The 21,923-nt window shown below is 31.0% G+C and overlaps 1 long non-coding RNA gene across 1 annotated transcript in view; it reads right to left on the bottom strand.

The window, feature by feature from the left end:
- Positions 1-6,657: 6,657 nt before the first annotated feature.
- LOC143083797 (uncharacterized) overlaps positions 6,658-21,923 on the bottom strand; it is a 50,616-nt gene continuing 35,350 nt past the window's right edge. The window contains exons 3-4 of the long non-coding RNA XR_012980882.1: positions 9,723-9,854; positions 6,658-7,998 (exon numbers count right to left, since the gene is read on the bottom strand). This is a non-coding gene — a long non-coding RNA (uncharacterized LOC143083797). The remainder of the gene's footprint in view (positions 7,999-9,722; positions 9,855-21,923) is intronic.

The following is a 21,923-nucleotide window of genomic DNA, read 5'->3' as shown; positions in this document are numbered from 1 at the left end:
GCTGAATTCGATAGTTTAGGCCTTTGTCTATCAGCTCTCACATTGTTTCAGTCTCTTTTATAACGTGGCCAACAGGATTGTATTGACATTGGGACGATTAAAGAGCAATTTGATTGCATAATCATCTTTTGGTTAAAACTCTTGATTACAATGGGTTTTGATATAGGCATATGCAACGACAGATGCATTTATATTTTTGAAATTATGAGGTTTCGTATTGCAAGGAGAACATTATGTTTCTAAATGTTTTATATTGAATGAACGAACTACTATGAACATATTTCGCTTCATTAACTTATAAGCATACGATTGACGACTTCACGCTTAAATCTATGACAAACGGGACGATTTCAACTTCCCTATTATCAATTACTCATTTCTCAGCAGTAACATACCCTGGCCGTTCGTATGGTGTTTACATATATCACACTGGTATTAAAGAGATAATCATAACCGCAATTACGACTATCCCATTATGCCGTCGGCAGATATAGGTAAAATCTTTACAGTCATTTTTCTCAAATGTAGCATGTTTTTGTAAATAGTTACTCAGCTGCAATGTTTTTCTATACCATTACATCATATTTGAATCGTAACGGTGCACTGGAATTGTCTAAGCGCTTTGAAAATTGCCGTTGAAAAATTCGGGATGATAATCGTAACTCTAAGGCATTTTTCTTCTTTTCCGGATAATAGTAACTGAAACATAATAAATGTGTCTTTCAGCATTTCAATGGTATTATGTGTGTTAAAAATACAAATTTCCAGTTTAACGATGACATTAACGCATATAAAAACAAATAAAGAAACTTACAGGTTAACATCTAGGACAAATTTTCTTATATATCTCTATTTATAACTTACAACGATATGCATAACCTTTTAATATATACATGTACCTGTAAAAGATATGGAAAATGAAGGAGCTGTCGAGTCAGTTACTGTGGTTAGCAGATATTTTTAGTTTTTTTCAAAATTTTTCAATGTTGTGTGCGCGTTTATTTATTTTTTTTTTGGGGGGGGGGGAGAAAAAGGGTTGATTAGCTATATCCCATATCCAACAAGTGCAATCCTTTCAATTCATTGCTCAAAATGAAAGTCACGTACAAAGTATACCACATTTTCATATGTCATATGTTTTGGCTCCAATTTCACGTTTATACTAAAATTCTGCGCGAAATGAACAAAAGATTCCATTAATAACTTTTAACTGCATCATCGGATTTCACAGTTGATACTTTTATCGGTAGATATGAGTGTTCATATTTCCCTTTTCCTTATATTTCAATAAATATAGCCGTCCATATTTTAAACCTTGGATTAACTTTTTTCTATATTATACTGATATAATATATGATTTTAAAAATTAAATTCTAATGTTTTGATCAAATACCCATGCATTTTAGGACGTTTCTTTAAACAATGTGGATGGTAAAGGATCTAGAATAGTTACCAGTTTATTGTTACTATTGTTTATAATAATTGTTACTTTTGTTTTTGGTTTTTATTAGCCTTACCCTTAGTCTTACGAAGCATTTGACGGACTGTAAAAAAACACAAATATATATGATATATATGTATATTGATAAATTACATCAGAAGGCATAACATGTAGACCATCACAGTCGGAACTGGTTTAATAACAAAGATTTTTATAGATTTTAAAACAAATATTTTGTGCTTCAGAAAAATGCATGACAATTAGGTAAGGCTAATTTTTGTTTTCATTTAATAGCAAAGTACTAATTATATGACAAGTATGCAAGTACAAAAATGTTCCTTCAATATTTTTCTCTACAATATCTTCCATGCGCCAAGGCTCCGTGTTGAAGGCTGTACATTGACCTATAATGGTTTACGTTAATTTATAAATTGTTATTTGGATGGAGAGTTGTCTCATTGGCACTCACACCACATCTTCTTATATCTATATATATATGCCGCATACTTTTCATATATCAAGTATTTATGAAATTTTTAATTAGTTTGTTTCTAATATGGCGGAATATGCGTTATTTTTTTTTCAACGATGCAGTCATTCTTTGAATAAGTATTTCTAGTAAGAAAATTTAAAGCCACATCAATTTTATTTCTTGATTTTCGGGCTTTTGGCCAAACTATAAAAGAACACAAATCCATGTTTGCCAATTAACCCCACGTTAGAATGTGCTTAACTTCCCGGGGGCAGAAATAACACATATAGCCACCTGTAATACATGAATTAAAACAATATTTACTATATTTACTTTATTTTTATTCAGGATAAATTACTGTTTGTTTACCGTCTTAATCAGAAATCTGATGGAGGGTGACACATGCGTTTCGCCTGACAATTATTGCCATATATCATAAGTTCCTTTAAAATTGTTTCTTCGCTCATTCTCATATTTTGTTACATCCCTAGTTCTTGGAAAATTCCGTATGTTAACATAGTTCGTGTTTTCCCCATTTCCAAATTCCTTCAAGCTTGTTCACCCTTCCAGTTTTATGATATACTAGTATGTAGCTGTTTTCATTAGAACTATTAATAATATATGCATAAAAAGAAATGTCAAAAGATGTTGGAATGTTTCGTAATTAATTCATCGCCATAATTTCATCATATGCTATCAGATATACGTTTTTATTGTCATTTTTATAATATCAATAAAATACTTTCCAGTTACGATTATCTTTTCCTTTTTTAATACCATAATTACGATTATCTTTTTTCCGAGTTACGATTATCATCCCGAATTTTTCAACGGCAATTTTCAAAGCGCTTAAACAATTTCAGTGCACCGTTACGATTCAAAAATGATGTAATGGTATGGAAAAACCTTGCAGTTGAGTAACTATTGACAAAAACATGTTCATTTGAGAAAAATGACTGTAAAGATTTTACCTATATCTGTCGTCGCCATATTGGGATAGTCGTAATTGCAGTTACGATTATCTCTTGAATACCAGTGTATCAGTTGATACATTATGCTCGTAGTTAACTTCCTGTTAAACGAACACTTGTTTCATTTTTCGTGTCACATTTTTCTCATGGAACCACAATACAAAGATTTCAGACATTTGGTTTCAGGGTTTATATAAGTCAGCTATACCGTGTGATGGGTTTTCAGATTCATCACTCAAATTCCTCTTTACCGAAATGTTTAGGCGGGAGTATCATCAATACGCAGTAACTCACAGTTTTCTTGTTATGATATTAAAATGAGCTGGAAATATTACAGAAATTGTCCATTGACTCCTCCAAGAGTCTTGCTTAGTTCGTGTCCCCTAAATTAAAATTCGACAACATTTTGTGAAAGTTATCATGGAAGGTTGTCAATAAGTTGGTTATTAATGAAAATATGACGTGCCAAATGCATCTTAGTTTTTTTTCGATCCAGGAACATTTTTCACTGTTACACTTAACAATATTGTTGCTATACGTTAAGAAATATCCAGGGATTGATGAAAATAAAAGCGCCAAAAGCTTAACTCATCAGAAGTTATCTTCCAATGGACAATAATCGGGTCTATTTGCCACGTAAGCGATTGAAGGCCTTAGTTATTTATTGCTGTATTTTTGTTTGTTGATTTTCAATGTTTGTTGATTTGAATTTTGAATTGCTAATATTGTGATTCAAATACCACTTGCTTACGATGTTGTACGATGTTGTTTTTCTTTCATACACAACATCCACTACTTCATTTGGTTTTTAGTGTCTCATTGCCATTCATATAGAATTTTCATCAAAAAAATAATCGAAATGCTGCTTTAAATTAGAAAGAGCCTAGTGGTGATATAGGTTAGCATTAAAATAGGTGAACTGGGTGCATTGAGAAGTAACGCCTGGTATCTTGTGAGGTTGAATTACATGAATTTGTACGGGCTGATAAATATGATATAAAGTTAAGAATTCAAAGAGGGCATGGCAAACCATTTTTCACAAACCTATTGAAATGAAAAACCACACATTATCAAGTAAGACAACACACGCAACAATTGATATGTATCGGCATAAAATGTCAGGAAATAACAAAGACCACGTGACACATATCAAGTTTTCAAAGTTACAGAGAAATATCAAGAAATTGTAATGGAATGGAATAAAAAAGCAATAAAAAGTTGCATTAAAATACGTTTTTATTTATGTCGTTAAGAAGAAATAATTAAGTCCTTTCAATTTGATTACAAAATCAATTATTCTCAGATATCACAGTACACATAAATATCAGCATTCTCTCTACAAAATGTTGATAAAATGAATGATTAAGTATTATGACTGAAAAAATATATATATTACTAAAACTATTTCAACAGATATGCATGGAATAAAAAAAGGAGGGGAGTGGTTGTGATTCTTAATAATAATTAACTAAAACCCTATTTTGAGCAAACCTTTTGCATACATGAGAAGATTTATAACTAACAGTCATAATTGATACTAATTGATAAGTTCTTAGTCGTCAAAAGGTTTAAGCTTACAGACAACTAACAAATCCTTCATAAACATGTTGGTAAAATTTTATCAAAGAACAAACTCTGACCCGCAAATGTTTGTCGCAGAATACCCGTGTCGAAGTATATTTTCGGTTGAAATTTATAGATCTATATTTTTTTAATTATTGTAGATTTTAAATGGTTGCAAGGTAAAAGTGAAGAATTCAAATTGAAATTGTAGTGCCTAAAGGACCATTTATTATACTGAAAAACATATATTTATTTTTTATTTATATCTATACAAAATTGTTCTTTGACAATTATGGAGCAGATTTTGTGGATTATTTCTATATGTGAAAAAATGTAAATAATATAAGGCTTTTAAAATCAAAATTAAAAATCTCGAATTTAAAACAAAATTAAAAGGCCCTGTGTTGTATCAAAACAACCATGTTTGATAATATAACAGCAATATTCATTCTGATAATAACAAAACATTGTATAACAACAAAATTATAATTGATACTTAAACTAATAACCAATAAACTTAATAATGCTTGCATTTCAGTAGGAAGTCTTAATTTTTACATATTTAAGATATACCATGAACAGATCAAAGTGTATGGTATTCTTTAAAATCATATATTACATTAACAGTGAAAACGAGATATATATATATGCATGACAGAATTAATCTTAGAACTTAAAAAGACAGTGTAATTTAAATAAATACGTGAAGCAATATAAAACATTAATAATATACATCGTAATCGCAGATTCATAAAAAAAAAAACATTGATAAAAGTTTGTACAATTATAGACTAGCAAATTGGTAAAATATGTTTGTATTTTTCCGCAATTAGATTGATTAAAATGAAATGTAGTGTCTCTAAAACTTTCAAGATTAGACCTAATGACTGTTGTGAGAAGTAAAATTACAAAACAAATGAACTCCGAGGAAAACTCAAATCCCTAATCATATGGCAAAATCAAATAGTCGTATTCGTTCACCAAAGCGTCAATATAGAATCGATTCTTCATTGTTTAGTAAATATACAATGTGTACATTATAATAATATTTAACTTTTTCTGTCGATAGTCCGTACATTATACTTAACTCTCTCTGTGATTCACTCATACAGTAACAGTCACTAAGATCGAAAGGAAATTTCGTAAAATAGCGATAATATACGTTATGCAAAATCCTTCAATAATCGTGGGTATTTTTGTTGGTTAATTTGTTTAAGGATTTTTTTTCTTTCTTTATTAAAACCGACCCACCAAAGCATGGGGTTAAATTGCACGAAAAGATTATTATGGCATATTCAGAGCAACTTTCTGATATACCAAGTGATTATATTTCTCATTCTCCATATGCAATGTATTGTTCAACATATAAATTAATGTACTTCCAATGGAAAAAAGAGGGGGCCCCACTGTAGATTATGACACTCAGAAAACATATAAACCTTGCTTTTTATCCTGTGGGATCATCTACTCGAACATCGGTTACTAAAGGCAGTATGATAGTACTGTAACCTTTAAACTATAGATTGAAATACAATCAAACCTTAAGTAGAACTATATTAGAGATTGTGGAAAGAATATAGTGTTCTAAAGATTGATTTTAAAACAGATACTGCACATGTTAACATTAAAAGATCTGAGACAAATCCCACAGAATAGATTCTACAGGACTAACAAAAAAAAATCATAACTTCAAAAGTCAAGCATAATGTCTTCAACAATGTTTACCATAAGCTAAGCTCTAACTCTAGAACTTTTATATTGTATGAAAGGATTAAACAACAGATAGACTTAACAGATATTATAGAAAATGTACCATCTTTACCAAACAACCATCATAATTGGAAAATATTTATATATAACAAAACACAACCATATCGTAAGGGACGACCATTTGATTTCTTGGGTGGAGGTGCAGAATTTTTTTTTTTACCATTTTTACCTGTTGCTAGTATGGCTTATCTATTTCGCCGTACGATACTTTATTTCCATTCTCGTTAACAAATACATCCTGCTATTTTAGTGGACAGAATATTCTTTGACATTTTGTATTCTGCAAAATATTTTTCGTTTATTGCCGATTCAAGCAAGAATATTCATTCCAAAATCCTCTTGTACCCCCTTCCCCCTCCTTAAGAAAATCAAAGGAACTATGAAACCCAGTTTGATCTTCCAACACGGCATGAAAACACTATTATTAAGAAAATAAAACATAGAAATAATCAATTTTAATATTTTTAAAAGAATCATTTAGTTCAATATAAATTAAATTGTCGTTTTCTTTTTGAAGGGTTCGTGATAAGGCTTCTAAAGATTAAATAGACTATCTATTAGGCAAATTATCTGCCAAATTCAGGAAATCTTTAATTGATTTGTATTTGAATTATCTTGTCTGCAAAAAGGATTTTATGCTAATATATCAACTATGACAACGATAATATTTGAAGCATAACTTGTTAGTATATTTATATAAAGTATGTAGCTCAAGAATAAAATGTTTAACCACATTCATTTTAACAATAAAACATCTAACCGGTAGCTTAATTGTGTATATAAACTAAAACTTCACGGATGTGTTGTTGGAGAGTAGATTCCAAACAATAACATTTTATACTTAATTTAATTAGTTGTTTCTCTTGACATATTTACTTAAATTTGTTCAAAATTAGTGATAAACCATTATACAGTTTATCTACTAATATTCAATATTTTTCTTGTAACAAAGTATGAAGAATATCTGAAGTGGCGAATCGGCGAGAAAATATCATGAAATACAAGAAAATATCAGTGAATCATATAACAGAGCAATTTTATAATTATGTGTCATTCTAAGAGAACTTTAACTGAAGTACTCATAACTTGCATCAATATCAAAACAGATTTAAGCGTCGAATTAAGAGTATTTCATGAACATTCATCTCCTAAATAGCTGATTTATTCTTGCATTTGTTGGATTATCCAATACAAGTTAGTTACATAACATAGACTCCCGCATTTTAAGTAGTTATATCACATGCGATCTTACAAAAGTAATCGTCAAAGGTACGGTCGAATAATTACATATACACACATTAAGAAACATGTGGAAAGTTAGTCTATTGTATGTCTTACTTCGATCCTGTCAGTCAAAACTATTAAATGAAATCATACGTCACTAAATTAAAGCAAGTTGTACACTCCAATCAATAACGAGATGCCATTTTTTTGTTTTTAAAAAAATATATAGAAGGAATCCTTTTTAGATGCTTAAATATATGCCAATGTTCTATAAAGCCTTAAAATGTTCTTCGATATCTGATCTGAAGTTAGATCTTAACACCATGCACTGCCAGTAGCCAAGAATTAAGGACATTTGAAGAATAAAAAGCTCTTCCTTTAAAGTTTAAAATCCAGGTCTTTTGAACTACCAGATATTTTTTAACTGTAATCTGTACGTCATTTGGATTTTGTTCCCATGTTTTAATTGATTTCATGTTGATTTAAGCAGTTGAGCATTTATGAAATGATGAAGCCAATTATTGTTTCGAATTCTTTTTTCTGTATACAACCATCATCTGAAAGAGAAAACCGACAATGACACATATTACCAATCGCTGTCGTTGTTATAGAATGCTTGTACGGGATCAGAACGATTTCGAATCCCGTACTTTATAAAAGAATGAATGTGTATAAAAAACTACTGAAAATTAAAGTATATTGATAAGAACACCACCACAAATTAAAATAATTTAAATACTGAATAAAATAGATGCATTATGTGCCTGTTCCAATTCGGGTGGCTGTAATTGAGTGGTTCCTGTTTGTTGCTGTATATCATATATAATTTTGTTAATTATTTAGTACATAAATAATACCGTTCGTTATCTCGTGTTAATTGTTTTACATTAGTTTTGTTATTCCGGTTCTTTGCAGTTTATTAATCTACTGTGAACATTATTTATCAATGTCACAACCTGGTAAACCTCGGTAACAAACTTGAAAGTTAGTAACTTGTTAGTCAACAATCAATCAATGAAATATCATTTTTCGGATACACATTATAAATTTGTAATAAACGCGAAAAAAAACCCGTGCATACAGGACTTATTGAATATTTGCATGCATTGGATCAATAATTTTGACAACATTCAAATTACAAGAAATCCTTTAATAGTAATACGACATAGATGTTAAGTATTAAGTAACTTCGCAGATAGACAAATATCACTGAAATAAAAGTGTCTGTATTCACCTCAGAAACTAAAAAAACCTTTAAATAGACTTATTAAGAAAGGATATAGTTACGATACTGTAGTCAGGTCATTAAAGATTGCAAATTTTGGCGTTAAAATTGATTCACTTATAGGGTCTTTGCATCAGAACTAAACACATTTATTCAAAAACCAGTTGTTGGCACGGCACGGGTTATGTTTTTCTCATATATGTATGATGGTATGATACTAAACCCCTAACGGGAAGATTTGTACCTGATATTCATATAATGAAATCATAATCTTTCAATTAGTTTAATTGAAGTCTGGAGGTGGCATGTCAGTTGACTGCTAATAGTCTGTTGTTATTTATGTATTATTGTCATTTTGTTTATTTTCTTTGTTTATATCTTCTGACATCAGACTCGGACTTCTCTTGAACTGAATTTTAATGTGCGTATTGTTATGCGTTTACTTTTCTACATAGGCTAGAGGTATATGAGGAGGGTTGAGATCTCATAAACATGTTTAACCCCGCCGCATTTTTGCGCCTGTCCCAAATCAGGAGCCTCTGGCCTTTGTTAGTCTTGTATTATTTTAAATTTCCTGTGTACTATTTGGAGTTTAGTATGGCGTTTATTATCACTGAACTAGTATATATTTGTATAGGGGCCAGCTGAAGGACGCCTCTGGGTGCTGGAATTTTTTCGCTACATTGAAGACCTGTTGGTGACCTTCTGCTGTTGTCTTTTCTATGGTGGGGTTGTTGTCTCTTTGACACATTCCCCATGTCCACTCTCAATTTTATTTGCTCCCTTTACATGCATGAAATATTCATTAAACAGATACATTTCAAATCAGATGTGTTTACATATTGGTGTATGATCTTTGTTTAATAGTAATAAAATTGCACTTGTAATATTTTGTACAGTTTTATCAGTGTTTAATAACCTTTTCATGACATACAAATATATAAAATCCAATATGTACATGTACCTTACCCATTGGGTAAGGTATAGAATTACTGAAGTTAAAATAAGCAATATTTATATTATATATTTACTGATGATATGCATTTAGATACTTACCATTTCTGTCAAACATTTGAAATAACCTATCTATAAAATTATCTGGTCTGTATCTATAGTAACCATGATGTTTCCGTAATGTTTGTTGTAGCGTATCGTAATTTCGTTTCTTTAATTTTCCTAGCATTGATCCTGAAAAAAGAACTAGAACGTTTGACTAACAAACTATGGGCATTAATATGTAGTAACATGACACTGAAACATAACACAGGAGTTATTCAATAAAACATCCTTTCATGTTGGTGTAATAGGCTTTTTTTCTTTCTTTTGTTTCAACTGAATGTTGTACCGGTTGACTTTTAATTTCTGACATATAGTTTCATTAGCTACGCCACTGTCGAGCTTGAAAACAAATAATTTATCTTAAGCGGCAAAAAATCAACAAAAAAGGGTAAAAGTTGTTTTAAGGAGAAAATGACTCTTTTAGAGAAAAGTGATTTTAAGTAACTGCTCGTTCTAGACAACTGACTTGTGTAATTACAACCGGTTCAACAATATCCGGTCGCCATTCAAACAGTACATTAAGTCTGTGTCAAATATCATTAAATTTGTATTGAAATCAAACAGGTGACCGAGGAGTAGAAAATGATCATTTTATTTCATAGTGAAGTAAATACCGAATTCAATCGTAAAAAGAAATATTGGTAAATTGAAAAACAATGGCCGAACGTCCGGCCTGACGCTGTGACAGAAATATACGTTAAAAGGTCTGCCTGTATCTGTTCAGCATTTGCTGCTGACAATAAAATCATATTTATTCATACTGAGAGGACATTACCTTTATTTTCTCATTTCAAGCGACTAACGTCATATGTTTCAAGTCCATTTATAAATCAACAAAAAAATAAGCTATATTCAAACTTAAATGAAATGAATAGATACTAATAATGTTTATATAATCTGTTTATTCTATTTCGACTCTTCAAACTTCAAGAGTCTATCCTTCACTGAGGTTAATAATATGGCCATCCAAATACTATTTCGATTCCAATCAGCTCTGATAAACATTAATTGTCGAAATCCAGATATGGTATATTTATTTTTGCTCCTTATGTTTGCGGTATACCATATTTTCCACAAGTTTACTGTTTCTGTTTGGTATAAGATTAATAATTAAGATCCATTTTGTTACATCTGGCAAGGAATTATATATTTTAAAGCAATGGAAACGCGGCTCCAGATCAATCGGGATACCCGCAGAGCTTTAATCCATGTCTGACTCAGGCGGAAGTATGATGAACAATATAAAAAAATCATGACGGAGGTCCATTTCCTGTCATATAGATCAGTCTTTTAATTCATGGGGTCATCTTGCTTGAGACGATATAAATGAAAGATAAAGCCGAAATCAAGATTACACTTTTATTCCTTGAAAAAGGAAAGGCCTTAGGTATCATTTTAATGCCTCATTAAACATAGGTTTGTAATATCGTATTGAGTAAATTCTCATTAGAATAGACCCTCTGTCTTGAAACTTGAGGGACTTTCATCCGGATTACAAAACAAAAAATACTGTGTTTTGATTTTTTTCTAAAAACTCGACAACAACGAAGCGCAAAACAAAACAGATGATATCATTATGATACAGTTTGGTCTAAATTACGAATGCTAAATATAATTCAATTTGGTACTATGTAAATTATTTTATTTCGAAACATGTTGAAAATTTGAAGTTGTGCGTCAACAAATACATCGACACTTTGTATTTTGGTATGAGTTAAATAACTACTTGAAATAGTTGTGACATTGACATACAATTTAAAAGCTTAATCTTTTTTCTTTCAAATAGTGTTGGTTTTATGAAAATGGTGATAAAAACGAATTTGCTATGATTTTTCAAAATCCCATGTTTATAGTTCACATTGACGCCATTTTGTTAAGTCAAGTTCGACACCGACGAAGTTGGAAATAACAGACAAGAAATATAATACAAGACTTACGATTGGTATTGATTGTGCCTTTTTATATACGACATGTACGATGTTATTATTTAATTTTTTTGTCAAATACTTTTTTTAGATACTAAATCGTTGTTTGGTATGGTAATGCAGTTTGCCATTATTAAGCGTTGCCACAAATTACCATACGCAACAGCAAAACTGTTCCTTCCTTTTTTCTCGCAGAGCAGTAGTCTATAGGTCGCAAAAGTATTCCTTTGGTGTTAAAATAAATAAAATGCGAATGTGGGAAAGTTTTAACTGTTTCTAAGTAGAAAATTTATTGCATCTCTGCATAATTTAGCATTAATTAACAGGTGAGCTCGACGTTATTAATTTTTAACATCTTAAGTATGTAAGACACAAATTAGCTTATCATTGATACATGATATATTATACCTGCAAATTGGAACATCCCGCATCCCATTGTTTATTATAACACCTGTAATCTAAGTTCTTTTATCTAGATAATATACTGCAGTTGTTTACTTTTTTCTTCCCTTCATAATGGTTTATTACTTCTATCTTAATCAGTCATATTTCACAATTAAAAAGTCATTTAGTTAGTACATTTTTAAAATTTACTTTATTTTGCATGAAAACCATTTAAAACTCGTAAAATATCCGATATCATCTGATTGTGACATACCTTCATGAAATATCAAGATAAAAAAAAACTAGAATAAAAAGTTTTTTATAAGTAACTTTGCATGTGGTTGTATTGTTATATATTTTTTTTCTTGGATAAATTTATTTTTGGTTTCATGATTTATCACCTAGCTACTATACCACGTTCGTACTGCACAACGCAACTTGCACAATGTAAGTACCATTACTCTACAATGAAATATGTATTTCGAATTATCTTCTAAAAAAATAATTATGATTTATTTTACACCAAGCAAATTGAAACAGAATGCCCCTCAGAAGATTTAAGTTCATTATTTTTTATTACAGAAACATGCCTAAGAAGAAAAAAAATATAATTGTTAAGTGAGATAACTAGTGTCAGATTAAATGACCACGTTCGATAACTTCTACCAGATAAGTAATGAGCCAGTTAGAGAGATTGAGTGTAATTAACACCCGGTATAAGCAAGAGATGCATTATAATATTTTCTTTGAAGTCGGCCGCGTTTCCATTCCTTTTAAATATACAATTCCTTGCATCTGGTTATCTGTCTATTTGGAAATTCCCATGGCAGTCGGCAGTCTTGAGGAGTATTGTTGAAACTCTCAGATATATTGTTATGCACAATATTAATTAAATCTTTCTTTTGTATATTGGACAAAATGACTTCTTCTTAACAAATCTTAAATTGTTTGAATATAGGTTTCACTTCTGTGATATTTTTCTGTGCTTAGATAAAATCATATTCTAGTGAAAGACAATGAAGATAGTGGGAGTTATCAAAATTGCAATAAACTTGACGGTTCTGAGAGAACTGTATGGTTCAGTGTTCAAAAGATGTTATTAAGTTCTGAGGGTGTGTAATATTTTGGCATCAGTAATATATTTGACTTTCATAATAGACTGACACTCCTACAGACTCCGATAAAAGGAAATCGTTTCGTATGTCAAATCATAGACTATTACTTTCTGTCACTTTAAACCCTTCACATCAGAAACGAAACATTTACTATGTTCCTGACAGAAATTTCAATTTAAATGCAATTATTAAAAGAAATATCCTATATTATAATTGCTAATAATAGCTTATCGTGACAACAGATGGGAATTAGTAGATACAAGTTGGTAAGAATTGAAAATCAACCGCTTAGCTTTCTTACTTAATATCAGTAATTAATCTATCGTGAATAGATCTTCTATCATATGTTAGCTCTTCCTTGCATGTCCATCTAAGAATGAATAAATATGACAGGGACACACTTGTCTTTCGTTGAATACTCCGTGAATTTAATTTGTTTAAGATTACATAAGGGGCGCCTGTTGGAGTTATGATGACGAGAAAATTGTTAGTAATTGTCGCAGATGATATGTTTATGCAACAATTTGATTAAAACATAAGTGTCGTTATTAAAACATTTACGAAAGTACATATAGGGTTATTAATAATTGACACTTTTCAGAATATCATACAGAAGAGGTAGTATTTCACAATTTATGTCTCTCTATACCTGATTCGTGATTAACAATCAATTAAAAAGACTAGATTATATTTCATACTAAAAATAATGGCATGATTTTGTGAAAAATATCAGAAAAACACAAAGCTTCAAATAAATTTACTCATTTAGTGGATAATTCGGTCGTTTAGACTTTTTGATTTTACATCTGATTATATTTCTTTTTCTTCCATCACATTTGATTCTGAAATATGACTTTTGTTTCGTAGTATGTCGATTAGATCGTTTTAACTTACTAATTTAATCGAACACTTTTCCATATAGGAGTTAAATTTAAATACTCAGGATAATTTGCTATATTTGTCATTTGTTATAAGAGTTATTTTCCTTTTTGTGTTAAAAATGAGTAGTATTTCGAGAAATTGATAAATCTCCAATCAAATAAAACAAAAGCTTTTGATATGAGGTTTTTGGTCAGTAAGCTAGAAATTGAAGTCAATGTACATGTATTTTCTAACTACTGAACTGATCTGGTTATCGAAACTCCTCAGCAATTTCATGCAAATCATAGTCTTTCTTATGAACCAAAAGTAACATTTTGTAAACAAGAAATACCAACAGGTCTTCTTCATTACAAGCCAAAGTATAAAGAAACCATAATTTTTTCTAATAGGTGTAATCTAAAAGCTGTCATATAACACCGGAAATGACAATTTTTATACCGTAAGTAGTCAATTACAACCCTTGTTTTAGGTATAAAGATATAGATATAAAGATAAGAAGATGTGTTACGAATGCCAATAAGACAACTCTTCACAAGAGACCAAATGCCATAGAAGGTCACCGTTCGGTCAGTAATCTATTTCAAACTATATCTGTTTTGAATCAGTATAATAAACAGCAAAAGAAAATACATAGTACACAAAAAAAAGTCATATATATTTTTTGAAAAATAAGATTTCAGACCCAAAACTGAATATTTTACAGAAATTAGCTGATCATATTTTAATCCCCTTTCATGAGTGTGACCTACTGAATTAGACTATTTACCGGATTTGTTATCACATAAGCAACACGACCGGTGCCACATGTGGAGCAGGATCTGCTTACCCTTCCGGAGCACCTGATATCACCCCTAGTTTTTGGTGGGATTCGTGTTGTTTACTCTTTAGTTTTCTATGTTGTGTCTGAGTACTATTGTTTGTCTGTTTGTCTTTTTCATTTTTAGCCATGGCGTTGTCAGTTTATTTTAGATTTATGAGTTTGACTGTCCCTTCGTTATCTTTCGTCCCTCTTTTATTACCGTAAAATTTAGGATGTCAAATACCGTTTTTTTTAAACATGTTATAACATAATAGCGCGGAAATCACTATGTGATTCGTGTAAAATCATCGAAACTTTAAAGAAACTTTTAAGTAAAGGTTATCTTACAATATTGCAATAATATCTTTGAATATAGTTTACTTTGGCAAATGTCGATTTTGTCATCAGAATATTAAAACATAACTATTTTTTTTCAAACGGGGTTTATTTTTCTATAAAGACATAACTCTATCTATGTATAACCTTGTACTTATTTATCAAAATGTTAACTCCTAACTATCTTACTGCATGTTGATACTTTTACTATTGGCATTACACTAGTTGTCTGCTTTGACTGTTTATGACGTTAACATTAGATACCTGATCATACCCGGGATGTGTTTTAGTTGATATGAGACTCTGATGCAAAATTTTGTTTTTCTAATTAATTGTTTTAGTTTCCAGTAACTGCGAGTACTCTCAAATCGTAGTTTCGTGTTAACCTATCCTGTTTATACAATTTGTTATGCTTTTTTATCATTTAAGGGGTACATATTTAGCTTTAATTCTCGTTTCTCTATTTTCAATATATACCAGTTTTGATAAGTGTTTGGTATGACTATAAATTTCCACTTCTGTTCTCGTACTATGATCAACAAAACTATCTTTTTTGTAAAAACATGTTTCTGTATTTAATTACTGTATATCTAACAACAAAACAATTTCATTTACCTGTGTACATTATTATATTTGGCGGCATGTTGTTCAATGTTATGGTTGTTTTTCTGGTTTTGTTTAACATCTGACACCTTATTTCTTTTGATTTTGTATATACATTGTGTCATAGAACAGATTAATTTGTTCAGGATTGTACACTTGTTTGTGTTAATATGTCTTTTGATTGAGTTAAGCTCTTAAAATTGATATTTTACAGTGTGTCTTTCTATATTGTGATGTTACACTATTGTTTCAGGTAAAGGTTAAGGTTGGTATATTTACCTATTTAAATTTTAAACCCGCTGCATTTGTTTGCACCTGTCCTAGGTTGAGATGGTTCATAAGTGTTTCTCATTTTTTTATATAGATTAAACCGTTCGTGTTCCTATTTGTCATTTCCGGGGCCCTTTATAGCTTACTGTTCGGTGTGAACCAAGGCTCTGTGTTGAAGACCGTTCTTTGACCTATACTGATTAACTTTTACAAACTTTGACTTGGATGGAGAGCTGTCTCATTGGAACTCATACCACATCTTTATATATTTACTTACACTATTTTGCTACAAGCAAAGTTTTAGCTATAAAACAACATCAACTAGTTTTAATGTTTATGTTTCATTGGTGAATTGGAACTAGTTTTAATGCTTATGTATCATTGGTGAATTGGTTGACCATTTCAATATTTAAATATGAAACGACAGACTAGTTTTTAGAAATTTCAGTCGGTCTTTATTGTTCCTTCAGTTGGTTGAAAAAGTGGCGTTAAAAAACAAAAAAATGAAGAAAAAAAATAAAGAAAGGAGTAGGTTCAGTAAGACCCTTTTTTGGCCCCAAAATGTAGAAGTTTTAGAAAATTGTGAAAATGTAATCGTTAAGATATTTATTGAAAAGAAGAATACTTCTGCTACATAAATATGGGCTGTTTGTGAAAATACAATGCACATATATCGGGTACTATCATCATTAAGTCATGCTAAATTACTGAAATCTTCACAATTTTAGAATTTTAGTTAAATTTTAGACGGTTTCCGTTTTAAATGAAAGTGGCCGCATTCGATTTCATTCATTATATTGAAATGTAAGTTGCATTTGATGATAATTCACAATATATATGTAACACTCTCAAACGTGTCCTGTCCCCAAAACGTGTCTGATTCCCCCAAACGTGTCTATTCTCCAGAAACGTGTCTGTAATATCCATTATTCCCCAAATTGTTTGATTTTATAACCCCAAAACGTGTCCGATAATTGTTATTTCCCAAAACGTGTCCACTATTAAACGTCAGAACGTCTCACGTCTTTTAGCGCTAATACATGAATAAAATCAATAACGTTTACGGCAATTCTATAATGGGGGACACAGTTGATGAAGCGGTCATTTATTAGTATTAGTTGGTTCAATGCCGGTTGTTATTGCAAATTTAACCTGTAACATATAAATCAACTTTTGACTGAAATTGCTAACATTCCAGTTGCAAGTATTGTGCTCGTTTAGAGCGCACATACATGTACAAACAATTCTAGTTTAGTTGAATTAATCGTTTACTATTTAATTATTTTGTACTAATAAACTCCGATGATGCCTTTTATATTACAGCTAATTTCCTAATGCATGTAGAACAAAACTTTGGTTAGCTTGCTTGCTTGGTTTTTATATTGTACAATCCATAGGATAACACCTTATTAAATTCAAATATAACATATTCAGGTTCAACAATAACTATATATATTGTTTAAAGATGTCAATCTTATTTACAAAGCTTGTATTAACAATTATACAAACAAAGCAAGCAAGCCAAACAAAGTTTTACTTTGCAAGCATTAGGAAATCAGCTGTAATCCGCGAATACTGCACGGCGGGCTTTTAAAAGGATTGACTTCGTTTTTATTCAACAGTTCTGATATTTTAAAAGATATTCAAATCATAAACTGGTTATCAGGTATTTTAATAAATTTTAGGTTTCCAGCATCACTTCTAAAGTGAAGACATGCAAACAAGAGTCATAAGTCAAGCGCCAAATATTTCATGCATTATTTGAACGATATCATATTAACAATCAATACTATACATACGTTTTATTATCATACCAGGGATTTAGGATTGGGCCTAAATTTGTTTACGATTATTCGGGATTAACATTAGTTAAACTTAAAAATCTAAAGAGCCAGTAAAGACCGATTATTTTAAAACTTCACTAAGAAACTATTTGATTCTCTCAAAAAATTGAAAAAAAAAAACTATAAAAATTTCAGATTTCAGACCCAGAACTGAATATTTTAAACAGAATTTAGCTGATCATATTTTAATCCCCTTCCCTTTCATGAATAAATAAAGGTAACAGTAGTATGAATGTGACCTACCGAATTAGACTATTTACCGGATTTGTTATCACATAAGCAACACGACCGGTGCCACATGTGGAGCAGGATCTGCTTACCCTTCCGGAGCACCTGAGATCACCCCTAGTTTTTGGTGGGATTCGTGTTGTTTATTCTTTAGTTTTCTATGTTGTGTCATGTTTACAGTATTGTTTGTCTGTTTGTCTTTTTCATTTTTAGCCATGGCGTTTCAGTTAATTTTAGATTTATGAGTTTGACTGTCCCTTTGGTATCTTTCGTCCCTCTTTTATTACCGTAAAATTTAGAATGTCAAATACCGTTTTTTTTTTTTTAAATATGTTATAACATAATAGCGCGGAAATCACTATGTGATTTTTGTAAAATCATCGAACCTTTAAAGAAACTTATAAGTAAAGGTTATCTTACCAATATTGTAATAATATCTTTGAATATAGTTTACTATGGCAAATGTCGATTTTGTCATCAGAATATTAAAACATAAATATTTTTTTTTTCAAACGGGGTTTATTTTTATATAAAGAGATTACTCTATCTATGTATAACCTTGTACTTATTTATCAAAATGTTAACTCCTGACTATCTTACTGCATGTTGATACTTTTACTATTGGCATTACACAAGTTGTCTGCTCTGACTGTTCATGACCTTTACATACTAAATACCTGGGATGTGTTTTAGTTGATATGAGTCTCTGATGCAAAACTTTGTTTTATAATTAATTGTGTTAGCTTCCAGTAACTGAAATTGTAATAATAGAAAATTGTAATAATAATAATAACTGCGAATAATGGGATAAGGCCTAAATGTGTACAGTTATAAGAATTTACACTTTACGGTTATTTAGAATTTACACTAATCATAACTCGGAATTAAATTATTTCTTTTTGGAGCGGGAAAGGACAGGTGTATTTTTACGGAATATCAGTATAACAATCTTGTATTTCCCTTTATAGTATAGAACAAGTTTGGGGAATTGAGCACGTTTGAAGGATTGGGCACGTTTGGGTGTTTATTAAAAAAAAAATGGACACGTTTAGGCGTTTGCATAATACAAAGGACACGCTTTGGCGCCCTTTTTACAACTAGACATGTTTTGCAGTTCAGTGACGTTGATGTGGACACGTTTGGAAGTATGGGACACGTTGGGGGGGGGGGGGGGGGGGGGGGGGTACACGTTTCTGAGTGTTACATATATGAAGGTTGAGGATGAACACGGATGCGGCCACTTTCATTTTTGACAAAAACTATCTGAAAAGTGACGATTTTTGGCATATTTGATAGATTTTTCATATTTAAGCTTAATTCGGAGCGTTGTTAATGACTTAATCAGTTAAAACCTTTCACATAAACTAATTGAATCAATTGAAATAGACATTCAAGTGTTTAAGAAGTGTCTAAAATCTTTCGTTAGATGAACTTGAAAATTGAGGCCGAAATCGGCCCTTACCAGACCTACTCCTTTTGTTAGACAATTTTTAATCCTTCAGAGTAAAAAGCAATCAACTTTTCTAATTCTAATAGAATACTAAAACAGAACATTGTATTCTTTTCAGACTTCCAGGCGACTTTAAGACGCTAAACGGATTTCAAAATTAAGATTATATATGTCTATTGATGACTATCATTTTACAATTTTTCATACTGTTATGATATTTACGCCAATTTACAATGTGTTTTATGGCCTTGTAAGAGACCAAGGACTGACATTAGAAGATCAGTAAAAAAAATCTTGACATATTATACGGTTATCCCATTTCTGTTCTGTTCTGGTTATTATTGTGTGAATTGCTTAACAAGACACAGTAAATGCTTACTGGAAAATGAGTGTCAACACCAGCGACATATTATATATGAGGTAATGAAATTTTACACATTTCAACATGGAATTTTGATTTATGTGAATTTGTTGAGCGTGCGACTTTTGTCGCAGAAAACTCAATGGAGGGATAGTTACTGGCAGCGGCGTTAACTTATATCTTAAAAACTTTATAGTTTAAAAGGTGGAAGACCTTGATGAATCATACTCTATATATAGACGCCTCATGTTACGAAATTTCCGTCTGTTACATGTCAATTGTCCTTGACCTCATTTTCATGGTTTAAGATATTTTGTAATGTTAATTTCTCTCTTAGTATGATGATTTTGATAACTGTATATGGTATGGGCTTACTCTGCAAGGTCCTCATGCACTTCAGACAGTATTCAGTTGCCCTCGACCTCATTTTATGGATCAGTGAACAAGGTTAAGTTTTGGTGGTCAAGTCCATATCTCAGATACTATAAGCAATAATTAGTCTATTATGTTCGGTGTATGGAAGGACTATAAGGTGTACATGTCCAATTGGCAGGTTTCAGTTGACCTTGACATCATTTTCATGGTTCAGTGGTTGGAGTTCAGTTTTTGTGCGTTAGTCTGTTTCGTTATACTGTATGCAATAGGTCTTATATATTTGTTGTATGGAATCATCGTAAGGTGAATACCTCTAGCTGACAGATGTCATCTGCCTTTCACCTCATTTTCATGGTTCAGTGGTTAAAGTCAAGTTTTGTTTAGTTTTGGGTTTTTTTTTTCTAATACTATAGTATATGTATTAGGTCAACTATTTTTAGTGTATGGAAACATTTTGTGATGTATATGTCAGTCTCGCAGGTTTTATTTGGCTTGACCTCATTTTCAGTTTCATTGCCCAGCATTAAATTTTGGGTTTTGGTCTGTTTTTTTTAAACTATAAGCAATAGGTCAACTAAAATGTATATGTGTTGTATGTAAGAATTGTAAGCTGTACATGTCTGCTTTGCATGGTTCATCCGACCTTGTCCTCATTGTAATGGTTCGTTGATCAATGTTTAGTTTTCTTGGTTATAAAGTCTGTTTCTCAGAAACTATAAGCAATAGGTGAACTATTTTCAGTGTATTGCATGATTGTAAGATAATGTATTTCTTGTTTGGTTTATAATACATTGACCTCATTTTCTTTGACCATGTTAATGTGATAGTTGTAGTCAAGCTTTATATTAACGACTATCAACATGATATCAATTATTAGTAAAAACAAAAGGACATTCAAGCGTATGCACTCTTGTGAAATATGTTGCTGGGGGTTAGAGCTGTTGGTGAGGAGTTCTAACAATTAAACAAAAAATAAAACTGAAGAAAAAAAGGAGACGTATTATGAGTATTATAACAGCACAACAAATACACTAGCTTCCAAATCTTATATCATCAGATCAATGAGAAATATATGAAAAACACAGACCAGACCTGGCATGGTATATTTATATATATACATACAACACGTCTAAACATCAACCCAACAATGTTAGATCGGCATATTTTCTTTAGCAATTTTTTTGTTCTTCCCTCGTCGGGATTCGACAATGTCCCTTTTAAAATTGTTATACGATGATGACTGATGTACCCATATTTTGACTATTTTATTCATTGTGTCTATTTAGTTTACGGCATCTATGTAAATATAACGGAATTTGACGAGACTGTCATCAAAGTGAGAGGGTTAGCGCTATAAAACCAGGTTTAATCCACCATTTTCTACATTTGAAAATGCCTGTACCAAGTCAGGAATATGACAGTTCTTGTCCATTCGTTTTTGATGCGTTTTGTTATTTGATTTTGCCATGTGATTATGGACTTTCCGAATTGATTTTCCTCTAAGTTCAGTATTTTTATGATCGTACTTTTTTTCGTACCCATGCTACTAAGATATCGTGACACCGAATCGCCTGCACTGTAGACGGCGCGCAAGACATATATATATATATATATAATTATATTAAG

This window comes from Mytilus galloprovincialis, chromosome 7 (assembly GCF_965363235.1).
Source record: "Mytilus galloprovincialis chromosome 7, xbMytGall1.hap1.1, whole genome shotgun sequence".
Classification (NCBI taxonomy): Eukaryota; Metazoa; Mollusca; class Bivalvia; order Mytilida; family Mytilidae; genus Mytilus; species Mytilus galloprovincialis.
The sequence above is the reverse complement of the archived record's forward strand: the minus strand, read 5'-3'. Positions and strand labels throughout refer to the sequence as shown.